The sequence below is a fragment of the Bubalus kerabau genome, chromosome 21 (assembly GCF_029407905.1).
Source record: "Bubalus kerabau isolate K-KA32 ecotype Philippines breed swamp buffalo chromosome 21, PCC_UOA_SB_1v2, whole genome shotgun sequence".
Lineage (NCBI taxonomy): Eukaryota > Metazoa > Chordata > Mammalia > Artiodactyla > Bovidae > Bubalus > Bubalus kerabau.
The window spans coordinates 7,412,485-7,430,615 of NC_073644.1; positions in this window are offsets into that span (position 1 = coordinate 7,412,485).

Consider the following 18,131-nt stretch of genomic DNA (forward strand, 5'->3'; position numbering starts at 1 on the left):
GAAAGCCTGGGTTGTCCCAAGTCTGGCTTCTTCTCAAATTTTTCATTTGAAGTCCCATATGTCGCAGTTGGGATTGATATTTCAAGCCGTCTTGAGACACAGCTTGGGGCTGGCGCAATCGATCATTCGCAGGGCGGCCTGGCCTCGGGGGCCATTGGGCCGGACTAGAGGTCTGTTGCCTCATCGTAATCTCCTGGGCTTGAAGTGAGAGCTCACATCTTTTTCTTGGCAGCGGGCACTGGTTGAACAGGAAGGAGCGCTGGGCTTGGGAGCAAGGAGAGGTGGGTTTTCAATGTGGGCTTTGCCCTTGACTATGTGACCTTGGGCAGCAAGCCACGCCCCTCTTTGGGTGCAGATTTCTTCAGTGGCAGAGCCCTGGGTGGTGATGAGTACACCTTGTTGCAGAAGGGCCTGTGTAGGGAAAACAGGGTTAACAGGTCTCCTCTGCAAAAGGGAAGAAACGGCAACTTAAAATCAGGACTCGCAACAGTGCATCAGCCTTTGAATGTAACATTCGAGTCATCTTTCTCCTGAAGATAGACAGTATGTCACTTGTAGGTGGCTCCTTATTAGATGAGGTCACTCTAAGACCTCTTGCAGCTTGAAAAGTTTGATTTCCCCCACCCCCAGCCCCAAGTCTAACCTCTGGTAGTAGCGATGGTTTTGACTTCCTTGAGATACTTGGTATGTCTTGAAAAGATATGTAGAGGGTTGCAAAAGAGGTGCTTGAAATCTGCTTGCCAGGGCAGAGTTCTGGATGCACCTGTGATCTGGAAGGTGTGTGGGCGAGGGGGCCAGCTCATTCCAACTCTGCCCGGAGCAAGTCCACACTCCCCTCCCAGGTGGACTACAGGGATCCGCCGGACCCAGAACCTCACATCAGGAGTGGTGACCTCCTTATCTGACATGGGTATTTGCTTGTTCGATTTTACCTTTGTTGTGTTTTCTTTGCCCTTGACATTTATTCACATTCAGTAGTTCTATTTACAAGTCACAAGAGTTCATTCAGATGCATCATGGCGAGTCCTTGGGGTTGTTGCCCATCAGAGCCCGTTTTGTGAGCATGACCTGCTTTATGTACCTGGGTTCTACTCACCCTAAGCCTGCCGTGCAGGGTACTGGTCCTTGGCAGTTTGTGCTCTCAGATTTCTTCCTCATATGTCCCCTGTTCGGCTCTGTGTCACTTGGAGCTGACCCTGACTCCGTTTCCCAGACTCTCAAACTAGTCAGTCAATCCTAAGGGAAATCAACACTAAATATTCATTGGAAGGACTGATGCTGAAGCTGAAACTCCAATACTTTGGCCACCTGATGCGAAGAGCCAACTCATTCAAAAAGACCCTGATGCTGGGAAAGATTGAAGGCAGGAAGAGAAGGGGACAACAAAGGACGAGATGGATGGCATCACCAATGCAATGGACATGAGTGTGAACAAGCTCCGGGAGATGGTGAAGAACAGGGCAACCTGGCGTGCTGCAGTCCATGGGGTCTCAAAGAGTCAAACACAACTACGCAACTGAACAAAAACAGCAGAAAGGTGATTCAGTCAATGGAGACCAGGGTCGGAGGACTGAGCAGGAGGAAGGGACAGGCCACAGGGGCTTTTCTCCCCATGTTTCCTTGGGTCTCAGGCGGTGGCTGCACTTTCTGGCGCTGGCTTTCTGTTGGACAGGCCTGCCATGGCTCCCACCTCTCTGGGCTAAACCGTCACCTGATGTTTGAGTTGGGATGCTGGTTGAGTTCAAGGGTCTGGGATACAAACTAGAGGCTACATTCCACTGATGTGCAGTAATAATGATCACGCAGATGGTGCTGGAAAGCTTCTGAAACGGCCGTCCAGTTCTGAGCTGGAAGTCTTGGGTTAGGCACAAATCCAAGAGGTCACTCAGAGGTCAGCGTCAAAACAACAGTTCATTTCTTGTAGCCACAAGGCGGGCCTGGCTGTGGATCAGGCCCAGTATCTAATTGTGTGGCCAGCAGAAATGACAACCAGGACTTCCCTGGGGGGTTGGTTAGTGGTTAAGAATCTGCCTGCCAACACAGGGAACACGGGTCAGATCCCTGGTCTGGGAAGATTCCACATGCCAGGGGGCAGCTAAGACAGTGAGCCGTAACTTACTGAGCCTGAGCTCCAGAGCCCGTGCCCAACAACAGGAGAAGGCCCTGCGATGAGAAGCCCTCCAGCCTCAGCTAGTGAGCAGCCCCCACTCGCTACAAGCAGAGAAAGCCTGTGAGCAGCAATGAAGACCCAGCTCAGTCAAAAATAAGTGAATAATAATATATTTAAAAAAGAAAACCAAATGACAACCACAGTAAGTCCCTTATGTTAAATTTATGGCATTAGCGGGGAAGAGGAGGGACCTGGGGATTTGGGAGGGAGACAGCTGAGTGGACTCAACTAAGAACCCGGACAACCCCTACTCCGATTGCTCCAGCCCGTCTCACTAGATTTCTCCCTGTCTGAGGAAAGCAGGCTTTCCTGCCCAAGGACTGTGTGCTGAGGTCTGTTCTCGCCACCTGCCTTTGCCCCTAGACCTATAACCCCGGTGGGTCCCAGGATTTTTGCTCCCTGTAAATGCTTGTCAAAGGGTCTCTACTGCAGAGAAGACTCAGTAGTCAGTGGACAAGATGGTCTGTGCTGTGGACCAGAATCTTCCTCCAGCTCCATGGAGGCTCAGTGCGTCATGGGAACAGAGATGGAGGTTTTCGACTGCTCAGCACAGACATCCTCTTTCTCAAGGCAACCTGGGTACCACCACTGCCAAGGGCCCAGTCTGCCAGCAGGACAACCATGAATGGATGCTGTTGCCTGGTAACTGTTGGGGGTAGGGATGAGAGGCATTGCTGGAAACCTAGTGGTAAAGTACTGATGTTGTGCTCCTCTCATCACGACTGGTTCTTCATGAATGGAAAGGCATCCTTTCTGGGTATGGATTTATCCTCCCTGAATGAAATGCCTGTGTGAACTTCAGACACCCCTTGCCCAAGGTCCTGGAGCCCTGCATGGGGACCATCCTCCTTCCTGGTGAAGACATGTAGCCCTGGGCTCCTCTCTTCTCACCCTCCAGCTGACCATCACGCACCCCATCAGCGGCCCTGAAAGAACAGAGCAGCCTGGCAGGCAGCCCCTAGGGATGCTGGGTACCATCCCACAGGACATGGCGATGCCTTAAGCCAGTAGATGGGTTGATGATGCTCTTTTGCCCTCTGTCTGGGAACCACAGGGTGGGACCTAATAACCCACAGAAGAGTTCTTGCTTTCTGTTCTCACAGCTTTGAAACCTGCTGGTTTAGATGCTTCAGTTCTCATTTCAAGAGAGGAAAACTTCCAACAACAAGTGATAAACTGGGATAAACCATAATGGAAAAGAATATGAAAAAGAATAAACATAGATATATATAACTGAGTCACTTTGCTGTACAGTAGAAATTAGCACAACATTCTTTTTTGTTTGTTTGTTTTTATTTTAATTGGAGGCTAATTACTTTACAATATTGTAGTTGTTTTTGCCATACACTGACATGAATCAGCCCTGGGTGCAACGCGTTCCCCCATCCCTCCTCATCCCATCCCTCAGGGTCATCCCAGTGCTCCGGCCCTGAGCACCCTGTCACATGCATGGAACCTGGACTGGCAGTCTGTTTCACATATGATAATATACATGTTTCAATGCCATTCTCTCAAAGCATCCCACCCTCGTCCTCTCCCAGAATCCAAAAGATTGTTCTATACATCTGTGTCTCTTTTGCTAGTTCTCATATAGGGTCATCATTACCATCTTTCTAAATTCCATATATATGCATTAGTATACAGCATCACTGGCTTGATGGACGTGAGTCTGAGTGAACTCCGGGAGTTGATGATGGACAGGGAGGCCTGGCATGCTGCGATTCATGGGGTCTCAAAGACTTGGACACGACTGAGCAACTGAACTGAACTGATGCTGTATTGGTGTTTTTCTTTCTGACTTACTTCACTCTGTATAATAGGCTCCAGTTTCATCCACCTCATTAGAACTGATTCAAATGTATTCTTTTTAATGGCTGAATAATATTCCATTGTGTATATGTACCACAGGTTTCTTATCCATTCATCTGCTGATGGACATCTAGGTTGCTTCCATGTCCTGGCTATTATAAACAGTGCTGTGATGAACAGTGGGGTACACGTGTCTCTTTCAATTCTGGTTTCCTTGGTGTGTATGCCCAGCAATGGGATTGCTGGGTCGTATGGCAGTTCTCTTTCCAGTTATTTAGGAATCTCCACACTGTTCTCCTTAGTGGCTGTACTAGTTTGCATTCCTACCAACAGTGTAAGAAGGTTCGCTTTTCTCCACACCCTCTCCAGCATTTATTGCTTGTAGACTTTTGGGTAGCAGCCATTCTGACCGGCGTGAGATGGACCCTCATAGTGGTTTTGATTTGCATTTCTCTGATAATGAGTGATGTTGAGCATCTTTTCATGCGTTTGTTAGCCATCTGTATGTCTTCTTTGGAGAAATGTCTGTTTAGTTCTTTGGCCCATTTTTTGATTGGGTCATTTATTTTTCTGGAATTGAGATGCAGGAGCTGCTTGTATATTTTTGAGATTAATTCTTTGTCAGTTGCTTTGTTTGCTATCATTTTCTCCCATTCTAAAGGCTGTCTTTTCACCTTGTTTATAGTTTCCTTCGTTGTGCAAAAGCTTTTAAGTTTAATTAGGTCTCATTTGTTTATTTTTGCTTTTATTTCCATTACTCTGAGAGGTGGGTCATAGAGGATCCTGCTGTGATTTATGTCAGAGAGTGTTTTGCCTATGTTTTCCTCTAGAAGTTTTATAATTTTTGGTCTTACGTTTAGATCTTTAATCAATTTTGAGTTTATTTTTGTTATGGTGTTAGAAAGTGTTCTAGTTTCATTCTTTTACAAGTGGTTGACCAGTTTTCCCAGCACCACTTGTTAAAGAGATTGTCTTTTCTCCATTGTATATTCTTGCCTCCTTTGTGGAAGATGAGGTGTCCATAGGTGCTTGGATTTATCTCTGGGCTTTCTATTTTGTTCCATTGATCTATATTTCTGTCTTTGTGCCAGTACCATACTGTCTTGATGACTGTAGCTTTGTAGTAGAGCCTGAAGTCAGGCAGGTGGATTCCTCCAGTTCCATTCTTCTTTCTCAAAATTGCTTTGGCTATTCGAGGTTTTTGTATTTCCATACAAATTGTGAAATTATTTGTTCTAGTTCTGTGAAAAATACCATTGGTAGCTTGATAGGGATTGCACTGAATCTATAGATCACTTTGGGTAGTATACGCATTTTCACTATATTGATTCTTCCAATCCGTGAACATGGTATATCTCTCCGTCTATTAGTGTCCTCTTTGATTTCTTTCATCAGTGTTTTATAGTTTTCTATATATAGGTCTTTTGTTTCTTTAGGTAGATTTGTTCCTAGGTATTTTATTCTTTTCACTGCAATTGTGAATGGAATTGTTTCCTTAATTTCTCTTTCTGTTTTCTCATTGTTAGTGTATAGGAATGCAAGGGATTTATGTGTATTAATTTTATATCCTGCAACTTTACTATATTCATTGATTAGCTCTAGTAATTTTCTGGTGGCGTCTTTAGGGTTTTCTATGTAGAAGATCATGTCATCTGCAAACAGTGAGAGTTTTACTTCTTATTTTCCAATCTGGATTCCTTTTATTTCTTTTTCTTCTCTGATTGTTGTGGTCAAAACTTCCAAAAGTATGTTGAATAGTAGTGGTGAGAGTGGGCACCCTTGTCTTGTTCCTGACTTTAGGGAAATGCTTTCAATTTTTCACCATTGAGGATAATGTTTGCTGTGGGTTTAGCATAACATTCTAATCAACTAGACATCAATACAATTTTTTGTATTGTAAAGGAAGGTGGGCTGCATGAAATTGGACATTACCTCGATTGCCACCCAACTATCTTGATTCCTTGTGCCACTCACGGCTGTAGGTCACATCTCCCCTGCATCTGGCCTTACAGGAGAGATTCCGGATAAACTTCCTTTATCTGCCCGTTCATCACCTGAGAAGGTTTGAAGGTGGATTAACACTATGTTTTCATCACCTGGGGAGGAGGGTTGAAATTAGGAAAACTATCAATAAGTCTTAACATGAAAATATTTGAATGCAAAAGAGAAAGCAGGTTAACTAGTAATAAGCAGCAGCCGGTGTTTAGAGCAGAAATGGGGAGAAGGTGGGCACTTCTATTGGTTCATGTTTCTGCATTAGGGTTGGAGGGAGGCAATCTACCTGCAGTTTGGGAGACCTGAGTTTGATCCCTGGGTTGGGAAGAACCCCTAGAGAAGGGAATGGCAACCCACTGCAGTATCCGTGCCTGGGAAATCCCATGGATGGAGGATCCTGGTGAGGTACAGTCCATGGGGTCGCAAAGAGTCAAACACAACAACTAAATAACTTGGAGCCAGGCTGCCTGAGCTCAGAAGTTGGCCCTGTCTCTCAGTGGGTGAGCTCAGGCGATTTGTACAGACTCTGTGTCTGAGTTTCCTCTCTGATAGAACGGAGGTGGTAACGGCTCCTACTTCCTAACGTCACTGTGAGAATTCAGTGAGTGAGTTCATGTAATGTGTTTGGAGCATCTTATTGTATTTAGTGGGTATTCAATAAATGTTAGCTCTTACCTGGGTTTTGGTAGTAAGGTAATGTTCACATAGGCACAGATTCTGGGCTAGAATTGTAACATGTTCAGATTGATGAAATCTAAATAATGAATCATAGTTTAGAAAATAGTCCTTGAGAGTATACATGATTTACCCGTGATTTTAGTTCGTATGGGTTCTGAACGTGGTACATGACCTGTTTTAACAGCTTTATCGAGATATAGTTCACATGCCAATAGATGCTCTATTTTGAGAGTGGAAAATATTCTAAATCTGGAGTTCTGGCTAAGATCGCAATAATAATACCGTTATCGGACATGCAGATCTAAAAATAGAATTTCTTTTCTATATCATTTCCCACAGTTAGAACTATGTCTGGTTATTTTGCATTTTCAAAGTAACATGAATTACACTGCAAGCACTAGTCCAACTAAACATTTTGCAGTGATTCACCTTTACATCTCTCCATGAAGATCTTTTATTTCTGACTGCTTGCAGCATAATCGGGCTTCCCAGGTGATGCTAGTGATAAATAACCTGCCTGCCAATACAGGAGACATAAGAGATGCTAGTTCGATCCCTGCATCGGGAAGATCCCCTGGAGAAGGAAATGGCAACCCACTCCAGTATTCTTGCCTGGAAAATCCCATGGACAAAGGAGCCTGGGGGGCTACAGTCCATGGGGTCAAATAAGAGTCAGACACGACTGAAGCAACTTGGCACGCACACAGCATAATACAATTATATCACCTTCCCAGTGAATGTTTATAAGAAACTAAGTAAAATAATTATTAAACATTCAGCATTTTTATGATCAAATGTGAGTATTCATTTTCTGAAGCCACTTTTGCTTCTAGCACTGAGTGGAATTGAGCAGACATGAATAGGGACGATTTCACAGTTCACTGAACCAAACTAATGGGTCTCATCTTTCCCGCTTTTTAATTTCTGCCATTTCAATGACATGCTGCCCTCTTTTGATTATATGTCATGGACTTAGAAATAATATTCCCATATCACACAAATGGTATATTTTTTCTGATAGATGCCATTTCTCACTCTTCTATACCGATTTATTTTTGGTTGACAATACTCAAGATCTTAAGCCAATTGCTCTTTGGAAAAGCAAAACAATGTCTCACAAGTCAACTCCTGCTGATAACACCCTGGTGTCAGTGAACCTGCTACTGTCCTCTGCCTCCTCCTCCCATTCCCCCAACCCTGCTGCCCTTTGCATGGAAGCATTTTATAGAATGGATTCCCAGATACTCAGTCATAGCCAGTGAAAAATAAATTTTTTACTAGTCTCATGACTCTGAGAAAAAGTGAGTTGCTCACTCACTTAAGCATGTGAGCTTTTAATCTCCAGGAAACTTAAAAGTGCTCTTAAAGCTTAAAACCGTGACCAACTATTGCTTAATAAGTTTAATCTAAAAAATAACATATCAATAAGGTCAAACTCTACCTCACTGCACCTCATCTAAAGTTTCTTGAGTGACATTACTCACATTAAAAAACTGGAAAATATTTAAGATACGAATTTAAAACTCTCTTTAACTTCACCTACAAAGACTTAGATCTTCCCTAATGGGAAGAAGAATCTGCCTGCAATGCAGGAGATGCAGGAGACCCGGGTTTGATCCTACAATCAGGAAGATCCCCTGGAGAAGGGAATGGCTAACCCACTGCAGTATTCTTGTCTGGAGAATTCCATGGACAGAGAGAGAGAGGAGCCTGGCAGGCTATGGTACATAGGATCACAAAGAGTCAGACGCAACTGAGCGACTAAAACACTCTTTCACAATACATGTTTAATATCACCAGTTAATAGAACATAACTGATCTTGGATGTTTTAGAGTATGGGTATTATGCCATGTGTCTCCTTGTTACCAAGGAGAAGCTGGGTGTCAACTGTCTCAGTCACTCTGAGGAAGAAACTGATGTTCTGAATGGCAAAGTCACCCAATGGCAGTATAAGAAGGCTCCCAGAAAGGACCAGGTCTTCTGAGCAATGGGTCCTCAGCACTGATCATAAGCCCTGAAATAAGCTAGGCATGCCTTAAATGACTGTTGCAGGAAAGATGTTTTTGAATCCCTGGTCTCAACATAGAACACTCTTGAGTAAAAGGTACAAAAAACTGAGTTATGTATGATCTGGCCACTAGAAGTTGTCTTAAAAAAATAACCCCCCAAATCAGCTTACTTACTTGCAACTTGGATATCCATGTGATGGATGTCTGTGTCTTGCAGGTGAGAACCATCCCCACCATCACCCAACAACTTGCCACTTACTTGGGGGTGGTCCCCTTTCCCTGCCACCCCCATTCCAACCAAATGTCTCTGGCAGAATTGCTGGGCTCCCATTAAGGCCACACATGGCTGTTGTTGTTGTTATTGCTGTTCAGTCGCTAAGTCATGTCTGACTCTTTACAACCCCATGGACTGCAGCACACCAGCCTCCCCTGCCCTCCAGCTCCCGGAGTTTGCTCCACTTCGGGTCCATTGAGCCGAAGATGCTATCTCACCATCTCATCCTCTGTCATCCCCTTCTCCTGCCTTTAGTTTTTCCCAGCATCACGGTCTTTTCCAAGGACTCAGTTCTTTGCATCAGGTGGCCAAAGTATTCGAGCTTCAGCTTCAGCATCAGTCCTTCCAATAAATATTCAGGTCTGATTTCCTTTAGGATTGACTGGTTTGATCTCCTTGCAATCCAAGGGATTCTCAACAGTCTTCTCCAGCACCACAATTTGAAAGCATCAGTTCTTCACTGCTCAGCCTTCTTTATGGTCGAACTCTCACATCTGTACGTGACTACTGGAAAAACCATAGCTCTGACTATATGGACCTTTGTTGGCAAAGTGATGTCTCTGGTTTTTAATACGCCGACTAGCCTGTCATAGCTTTCTTTCCAAGGAGCAAGCGTCTTTTAACTTCATGGCTGCAGTCACCATCCACAGTGATTTTGGAGCCCAAGAAAGGAAAATCTGTCACTGCTTCCAATTTTTCCCCTGATGGGACCGGATGTCATGATCTTGGTTTTTTTGAATGTTGAGCTAAGCCTAGGCCATCTCCTAGGATGTTCTGCTGAGGAGGAGCCAGTCACCTGTGGGAGGGGTCATGACCTCCTTACCATTTGGCTGTTCAAGCCTGGATTCCACGGCTTTTTCAGTTTCTGCCTAAGTTTGTGCCTAAGCTTGCTGATCTGGTTCCAGACATTCGAACCTAAAGCCTGACTTGCACAAGATTAGTTACACACAGTGTCAGTTTATTCCTGAACAGCACCCATGCACACATCCAAACACTCAAGAAACAAGTTAGCACTTGGGAGGTGAGCTGATACTGGGGGGCGGGCAGGGGGTCTGAGCTATGCGGCACCCCGGCCGCGGGGCCTCTGATAACCGTGGTTCCCAGGCCTGCGTCGCTTCTCACCTTCCAGTGTGGCTTTCTCTAGAATCTGTGCCGCTCACCACCCTCCTAAGCACGTTTCCTAGTGCAACCACAGCCTTCTTGCTGCTGCTGCTAAGTCGCTTCAGTCGTGTCCGACTCTGTGCAACCCCATAGATGGAAGCCCACCAGGCTCCGCCATCCCTGGGATTCTCCAGGCAAGAACACTGGAGTGGGGTGCCATTTCCTTCTCCAATGCATTTAAGTGAAAAGTGAAAGTGGAGTCCCTCAGTCGCGTCCGACTCTTAGCGACCCCATGGACTGCAGCCCACCAGGCTCCTCCATCCATGGGATTTTCCAGGCAAGAGTACTGGAGTGGGGTGCCATTGCCTTCTCTGATAGACATATTTTTCAAACATACTTTAAATTTTTTTCAGCTTTATAGCAGTGTAGTTGACGAACAGAATTGTTAGATATTTAAAGTGTACACAGTAGTAACTTGATATCCATATACACTGTGAAAGGCGTCTGTCATCTAGTTAATTCGCCACCACCTCATGTATTTATCTTTTGTGTGTGTGAGACCATTTAAGCCCTACACTTTCAGCGCATTTCAGTTATACAACAGTGTTGTTTAGTGTGGTCAGCATTTGTGCATTTGATCCTCAGAGCTCATTCATCTTATTAGCTGAAAATTTGTACCCTTTTAAAACCAACCTCTTCTTATTTCCCCCAGCCCCCAGCCCCTGACAACCACTTTTCTGCTCTGTTTCTGTAAGTTTGACTTTTTCATTTTTGATTCCACATATACATGATACCATGTAGTATTAGGCTTAGACTTGACTTAACATAACGCCCGCAAAATCCATCCACATCGTCACCAACAGGTACATGAAAAGGTGCTCAGCATCACTAACCATCAGGGAAATGCAATCCAAACCCCAGTGAGACATCACCTGACACCTGTTTGGATGAATACTATCAGAGAGAAAAGAGGGAACAAGTGACAGTGTGAATGTAGGGAGCAGGGAATGCTGGTGTGCTGCTGGTGAGAATGTAGATCAGTGCAGCGACTACGGAAACAGTGTGGAGTTTCCTCAAAAACAAGGATAGAGCTGCCGCCCCAGCTCTGGGTATATACCCACAGGAAATGAAAACAGGGTACGGGGGAATTGTCTGCACCCCATGTTCATGCTGGGTGATGCACGACAGGTCAGAAATGGAAACCTATTTGTCAGGGGATGAATGGATAAAGAAAATGTGGCATGTATATACATACGATATTCCATTACCGTCCAAGGAGTTGCAACGGGTCGGACACAACTCACTGACTAAGCACACCGCATCCGTATGCATACACAATATGCATACACATAATGTAGAACATATACATGGTATATAACACATTGCATAACATATATAATATATAACATGAAAAGTGAGGTGAAAGTGTTAGTTGCTCAGTCTTGAATGACTCTTTGTGTCCACATAGACTGTAACCCACCAGGCTACTCTGTCCATAGGATTCTCCAGGCAAGAATATTGGAGTGGGTTGCCATTCCCTTCTCCTGGGAATCTTCTTGGCCCAGGGATCAAACCCAGGTCTTGCGCACTGCAGACAGATTCTTTACCATCTGAGCCATGAGAGGTATAATAACACATGTTATATATAATGTATACATAACACATATACATGATATATAATAAATATAGTACATATATAATATACATTATATACATATATAATGGAATATTATTCAAGCATGAGAAAGAAGGAAATCCTGCAATTTGTGAAAATATATATTTTTATACTCAACTATTTAAACTGCATTTTAAGTGAGATGATTGCTTCCTAAAGATATATAAGGAGATGTTAAACTTATCTTTCTTGGATAGTTTTCTTTCAGAAATATTCTCAGAAGGTACTTGATCTTTTTCCTGATATGTAGCTACATGCTAACTTTCTTCTCAGATCGATTCGTGGTTAAACCACTTTCAAACACAAAGGGATCTAAAACTCCAACTTATCTGGATGTATTCTTTAATAGAAACTCGATAGAAGGACTCTTGCCCTCATCAGTGCACGAGATCCACAAAGCTAAGCTGCCCCATTTAGAGATTTGCCTGTGGCCTGAATTTCAGTAACCTCACAGTGGTGGCTTTTTGTCTCATGACTTTTGTTCACAAAATAACTTTTCTTTGGGGGAAATTTTCACAATTATAAACTATTTAACTGCCATCAGTTTGCTGGGGCGGTGGTGTTTGGGGGCTCCTGTGTGAAGATGTTAATCTGTCAGTTGTGTCTGCCTCTTCACAACCCAGTAGACTGTAGCCCGACAGGCTCCTCTGTCCATGGGATTTTCCAGGCATGAATACAGGAGTGGGTTGCCATTCCATTCTCCAGGGGATCTTCCCAATGCAGGGATTGAACCCGGGTCTCTTGTACTGTAGGCAGATTCTCAACCATCTGAGCCACCAGGGAAGCCCCAAGTCTTGGACTCCTGCTGCCCTGGAAGCCAGCACTTGAAGAGGACTTGGAGATCATCAGGCCAGCATCCCTTGTCTTACAGACCTGTCACTGGAAGCTGGGAGGGGATGGGCCCCAGGTCCCTCTGCCATTACAGGAGAGGACAGTCAGCTCAGTAGCTTCCTTCCTGCTCATCTCCAAACTCCCCACCAAGCTGGCCAGGACTTGGGCCAATAGAAACATCCGGCCACCAGCTCTAACCTGGACTCTCTTCCGTAGGGAAAGCGGCAGGGGAGAAGCAGCTGGCAGCTGTATGTAACTTGTGCATTTTGAATGAGATTGCTCCAAGCCTGGAGCTCTTGCCTTTGAGCTCTCAAGGCTATCAAAGCCCTCCCTGAAAGCATTTAGAGCCCCATTCCCTGGGGAACAGGCAAGAAAAGGGAAGTTGACACTCAGTAAACATTTAATTACGCAATCGCCGTTAATCCTCACACCCAGCCTGCGAATCAGGTCTGTGCATCAGTTTCTCACAGCTGCTATAACAAAGCGCTCCAGGGAGGCGCACTCTTTCACAACTCTGGAGGCCGAAGTCCCGAATCAGGGTGTCTTGGGGCCAGGCTCCCCCAAAGGCTCTGGGGAGGATGCTTTCTGACTCCTCCACTTTTGGTGGCAAATCCTGGGTGATCCTTGGCTTGTAGACATATCACTCTGGTCTCTGCCTCCTCCTCCCCGTGTCTCTCATCTTCTCTTGTCATAAGGACACCAGTTGTTGGATTCAGGGCTGTCCCTGATCCAGCCTGACCTATCTTAATTTACATGTTAATTACATCTGCAGAGACTCCATTTCTATATAAAGCTATATCCTTTTGGAAGACACAACTAACCTCAACAACTACCATCATTTTACAGGTGAGTAAGCCTCTGAGGGCTCCCCTGCTGACTCACTGGTAAAGAATCCACATGCAGTGCAGGAGATCCACATTCAGTCCCTGGATTGGAAACATCCCCTGGAGAAGGGAATGGCTACTCACTCCAGTATCCTTGCCTGGAGAATTCCATGGGCAGATGAGCCTGGCGGGCTACAGTCCACAGGGTCACAAAGAGACACGACTGAGCGACTAACACTCACTTCACTTACGTTAGACACTTAGGAAGAAAATCAGGAGATCTATGCATTTGAGTTTTGTGGACAAAGATAGAAGTGGCACCCCCTGCCTCCCCCCAGACCCCCAGCTGCAGGAAGACCTGCCAGCATCCTGCCCAGAGCGGAAGGCGGAGCTCCGTCCCATCTGCCCAGCCTCTGCTGTTGTATGGAGCGCCCCTACCTGCCGCCTGCTCCTGGGCCATGGGGTCGGACCTGCTTCTTTCCCAGCATTTCTCCCCAGTATCAGGGGCTTATCTCTTTCACAGCCTGTCTGAGGCGCCTGAGCACTGCTGGCACAGAATGTGGTTGTTGTGAAATAAGATTATTACACCAAGACACGTTTTTCCTGTCTCCTTCTGCTGACTGTCACTCAGCACACAGGACTGGGATGACTTTTACTTCTCTCTCCAGGGAGAAAGTAACAATAACAGTGATTGCTAGCACTTGCTGTGCTGGGCGTCCTCTGACTGCGGCATACCTGCTCCGTCCTCGTCCTCCTCCAGCAAGGATTTGAAGGGATTGTAAGTATCCTGGCTCAGAGATGAGGAAACAGAGACCAAGGAGCTTGTTTCAAGCTTCTCAGGTCACAAGAGTACGAGGCTCCTCGTGCAGGAAGGTGACATCTTCCCCAACTCTGAGGTGACATCTGCTTCACTCTCCTCCTCACTCCAGTAAAATAATTACGAGGGGATGTTTAGAGTTGGTTGTCTGAAGGTTTCCAGAATGGCACACTAGTCGTTTGCCTTTTCCTGCATTCATTTCTACTTTCTGGTTCTCCATCCAGACAATAAAAACCCCGGCTCAGAGCTCTAGAGGGAGCAATCTAGAGGAAGAAGCAACATTTCCCGCCTCCCCCCGACCCCAGGGCATTTGGATTTAAGAGAAGACAGTGGTCAGTGGGTCCGGAGTTCTCAAATCAGCGGCATGCGTGCCAGCTTTGTGGGAAGCAGGCAGGACAGACACGTAAAAGTGAGGGCTCTGGTCCTCTTACCTGTTCTGCAACCTCTTCAGCTCAGTGTTTGCTCCATTCCTTCACTCAAGTCTGACTCTTTGTGACCCCAGGGTCTGTAGCCCGCCAGGCTCCTCTGTCCATGGGATTCTCCAGGCAAGAATACTGGAGTGGGTTGCCATTTCCTCCTCCAGGAGATCTTCCCCATCCAGGGATTGAACCTGCATCTTTTATGTCTCCTGCATGGGTACCACTAGCGCCACCTGGAAAGCCACACAGCGATGGACTGGAAATGCTTCTGAAGGGTGCCCCAGGTGGGCATGAGGCTTTTCCAGTTCTGCTGTGTACTTTCTAATTCAAATATTTGGAGGTTCCCTTCTTGGAACATTTTTTTAAAAAAATTTTAGCTGCACTGCGAGGCATGTGGGATCTTAATTCCCTGACCAGGAATCAAACTGATGCACCCTGCATTGGAAATTCAGAGTCTTAACCACTGGGCTGCAAGGGAAGTCTCTCTTTTTAGAACTTGATTGCCCCAAAGTGGAGTAGAAATAGATGAAATATTAAAAAATAATCCCAGGAACAAAGAGCCCATCTTTAGAGGGATAAGGATGCTATTTTAAACCTTGGAATGTAGCTTCTAGCAATCTCCATTTTATCTCTTTGGCACCTAGCTCCATCACCAAAGTTTACCTCTGGCAGCCCTGGAACCTTCCTTATTAAGATGCCTGTCGATTATTAGTCACACTCAACCATCATGAACTCATTCGTGGGATGAGCTAACCTGAGCTTCCTTTAGGAGAGTGTCAGCATCAACAGACCAGGCTAATGGTGTAAATACAATTTCAAAGGTGTTTCTAACACTGAAGAGATTAATGGAATGTTTGCAAGTGCCCTCAAGGGTGTCAGAGCATAGTTTATCATGGGGTGCCACTTGTATTCATCAGCTCCAGTCTCCTGCAGCTCTACTGGGAGGCATACCGTGATTTTAGTTATTATAGTTATTGACATGGGGCTTCCCAACAGCTCGGCAGGTAAAGAATCCGCCTGCAATGCAGGAGACTCAACAGACCTGGCTTCCATCCCTGGGTGGGGAAGAGCCCCTGGGGGAGGACATGGCAACCCACTCCAGTATTCTTGCCTGGAGAGTCCCATGGACAGAGGAGCCTGATGGGCTAAGGTCCACGGGGTCACAAAGAGTTGGACACGACCAAAGTGACTGAGCACATGGACATAAATGATAGTGATCACCCTGGATGTGTGCTTGACATATGTCACTATCATTCTCCGACTTTTTACTGCTTCATATCACCTTTTGTCCAGTCCTTTGCCTTCAGTGTTTCCCAAACCAGACTCCTCTTTCACAATCTGTCCTTCTTGTCCAAATTCAAAAACTTGCTGACATTTTAAAATTAACCTTCAACCCTCTTGCTCTCTCAGAAACCAAATCCTGCTCCTTTAGCTGAGGAACACCTCCTCTTTGGGGGCGGGTCTCCACGGTGGCCCCACCCACCGACCCTCCCGACCCCACCCACCTCCTATTCCCGCTCACGCCCACTGCCCCTACGCCCCGCCCACCGACCCTCCAGACCCCGCCCACTTCCTACTCCCGACCCCGCCCACTGCCCTTCCGGCCCCGCCCACCACCCCTCCTGCCACACATCCCTCTCTCATCTCCCCTCCTGTCCCGCCCACCGACCCTGCAGACCCCGCCCGCGCGAGGAGCAGCCTCCTTGCCTCTCTCCTCTCTGCGCAATTGCATAAGGTGAGAAAGGGACACAAAAGGGACAACACGTGGATCCCGAGTTGGAGAAGCGTATCTTCTGCATTGTGTGCAGAGAGATCCCCTTGGACATAGGTCACCTGGGCCTTCCTGGCCCCCTCTGCCCACCCCGCTCCCCGACCCCCCACTCACATAGGCCCTCCAGCTCTCACCAGAGCACCTGACTGTCTGCAGGTTCTGGAGGGTGTGAGTGGTCTCTCTGGCAGGCCGGGGTACCTCGTGGCGGGGGTGGGAGGGGTCCCTTCCCAGCCCCCCCCACCACGTGGTGTCCGCTGGCCCCTAGGGACCGCTTTCTGCCAGACTGAGTCATTCTGCCTGACCCCCTGGGCCACGTGGCGTCTGTGCCTCTAGCGGCACTGGCGTCCTGGGGTCCCTGTGGGCTGGGAGCGGTGGCTCTTTGTGTCACCGCCGTCATCTGAGCACTGTGTGTGTGCTCAGGCGTGTCTGACTCTGTGTGACCCCCTGGACTGTAACCCTCCAGGCTCTTCTGTCCATGGGATTCTCCAGGCAAGAACACTGGCGTGGGCTGCCCTGCCCTCCTCCAGGGGATCTTCCCCATCCAAGGATCGTACTCATGTCTCCTGCATTGGCAGGAGGGTTCTTTACTGCCTCAGCCACCTGGGAAGCCACTGAGCACTAAAGCTGTGTGCTTATCTAGGTGACTGTCCCCAGGCCCTGCTCCCCAGGACACGGGGGTTTCAGGCCTGAACACTGAGAGGAGTGCGCCGGGCCCAGCACTCACGGAGCTGGACAGTGCGCCCGAAGCCAGCCCCCCTTGAGGACGCCCCTTCATCCTCTTCAGCTCGGTGCCCTCAGATCCCTCCCATTCTCATCACTGGACCGACTCCTGCCCCTGTGCAGTCTTCAGGAGCAGGACCTGGGGGGCTCGGAGGCCCCACCGCCGCCTTGAGGGGCTGCCACCCTTCTCTCCCTCTGCTGAGAACCCAAATCTCAGCAGGGTCAGGAGGTGGGGAGGTACCCCAGCCCATGGCTCTGACAGTTGAGGGCCATAGCCTGGCGTCAGACATGGTTTTCCAAGGGGGTCTGCACCCCCAGGCTCCCCTGCCCCTGTTTGCCATGCTGGGAGCTCCTGGGGACAGAGAGGTAAGCTGATACCTCTCAGGGCTCAGAGCTGCCTTGACTGCCCTCTGATCGGAGCTGGCCCTGAGCCCGGGGCAGAGGTGAGTGGGACAAAGGCCAGCACCCATCCTTTTCATTGGCAGGCGTTTTATTTGTTCAATGACTTATCAGTTACCTCCTCATTAGTCCAAAGAGAGGAGAAAGCCTCCCCCCTTCACCACAAGGACCCAGCTTAACACCCACCGGATTTGGATTCCTCTGGCTTCTCAAAGTGGGAGGGGAGGGAGGTTTTTAGAGAAAAACATGGCTTTCGGAGAAAATACGTTTTGTTTTTATGCTTTCTTTAAAATTAAGAATGTCTTTTAAAGGGTTTCAAAAAGGTCCATTTCTTACGGTGCTTGGCAGGCCCTTTTAGATTTCTGATGCGGTCAGGTCTTGGGGATGACCCTAGTTTGCTGTTTGTTTGTGTGTTTACTCTGATAAGTCTGATGATGAACAAGACTCTTTGGGAGAGTGCGGGGGTGATTACAGACCCTCTAACTCTCAGGTGATAAACGCTGGAGTGTATAGCTCGCCCCACTTTGCACAGGAAATGCACGCAGATTGCTTTCATGGGGGTCATAGGTCATGTTCCCTCTGTGCTCCTGTCTTTAGCTGACTCCCCTCCCCCCGCCCCCAACACACACATACCTACA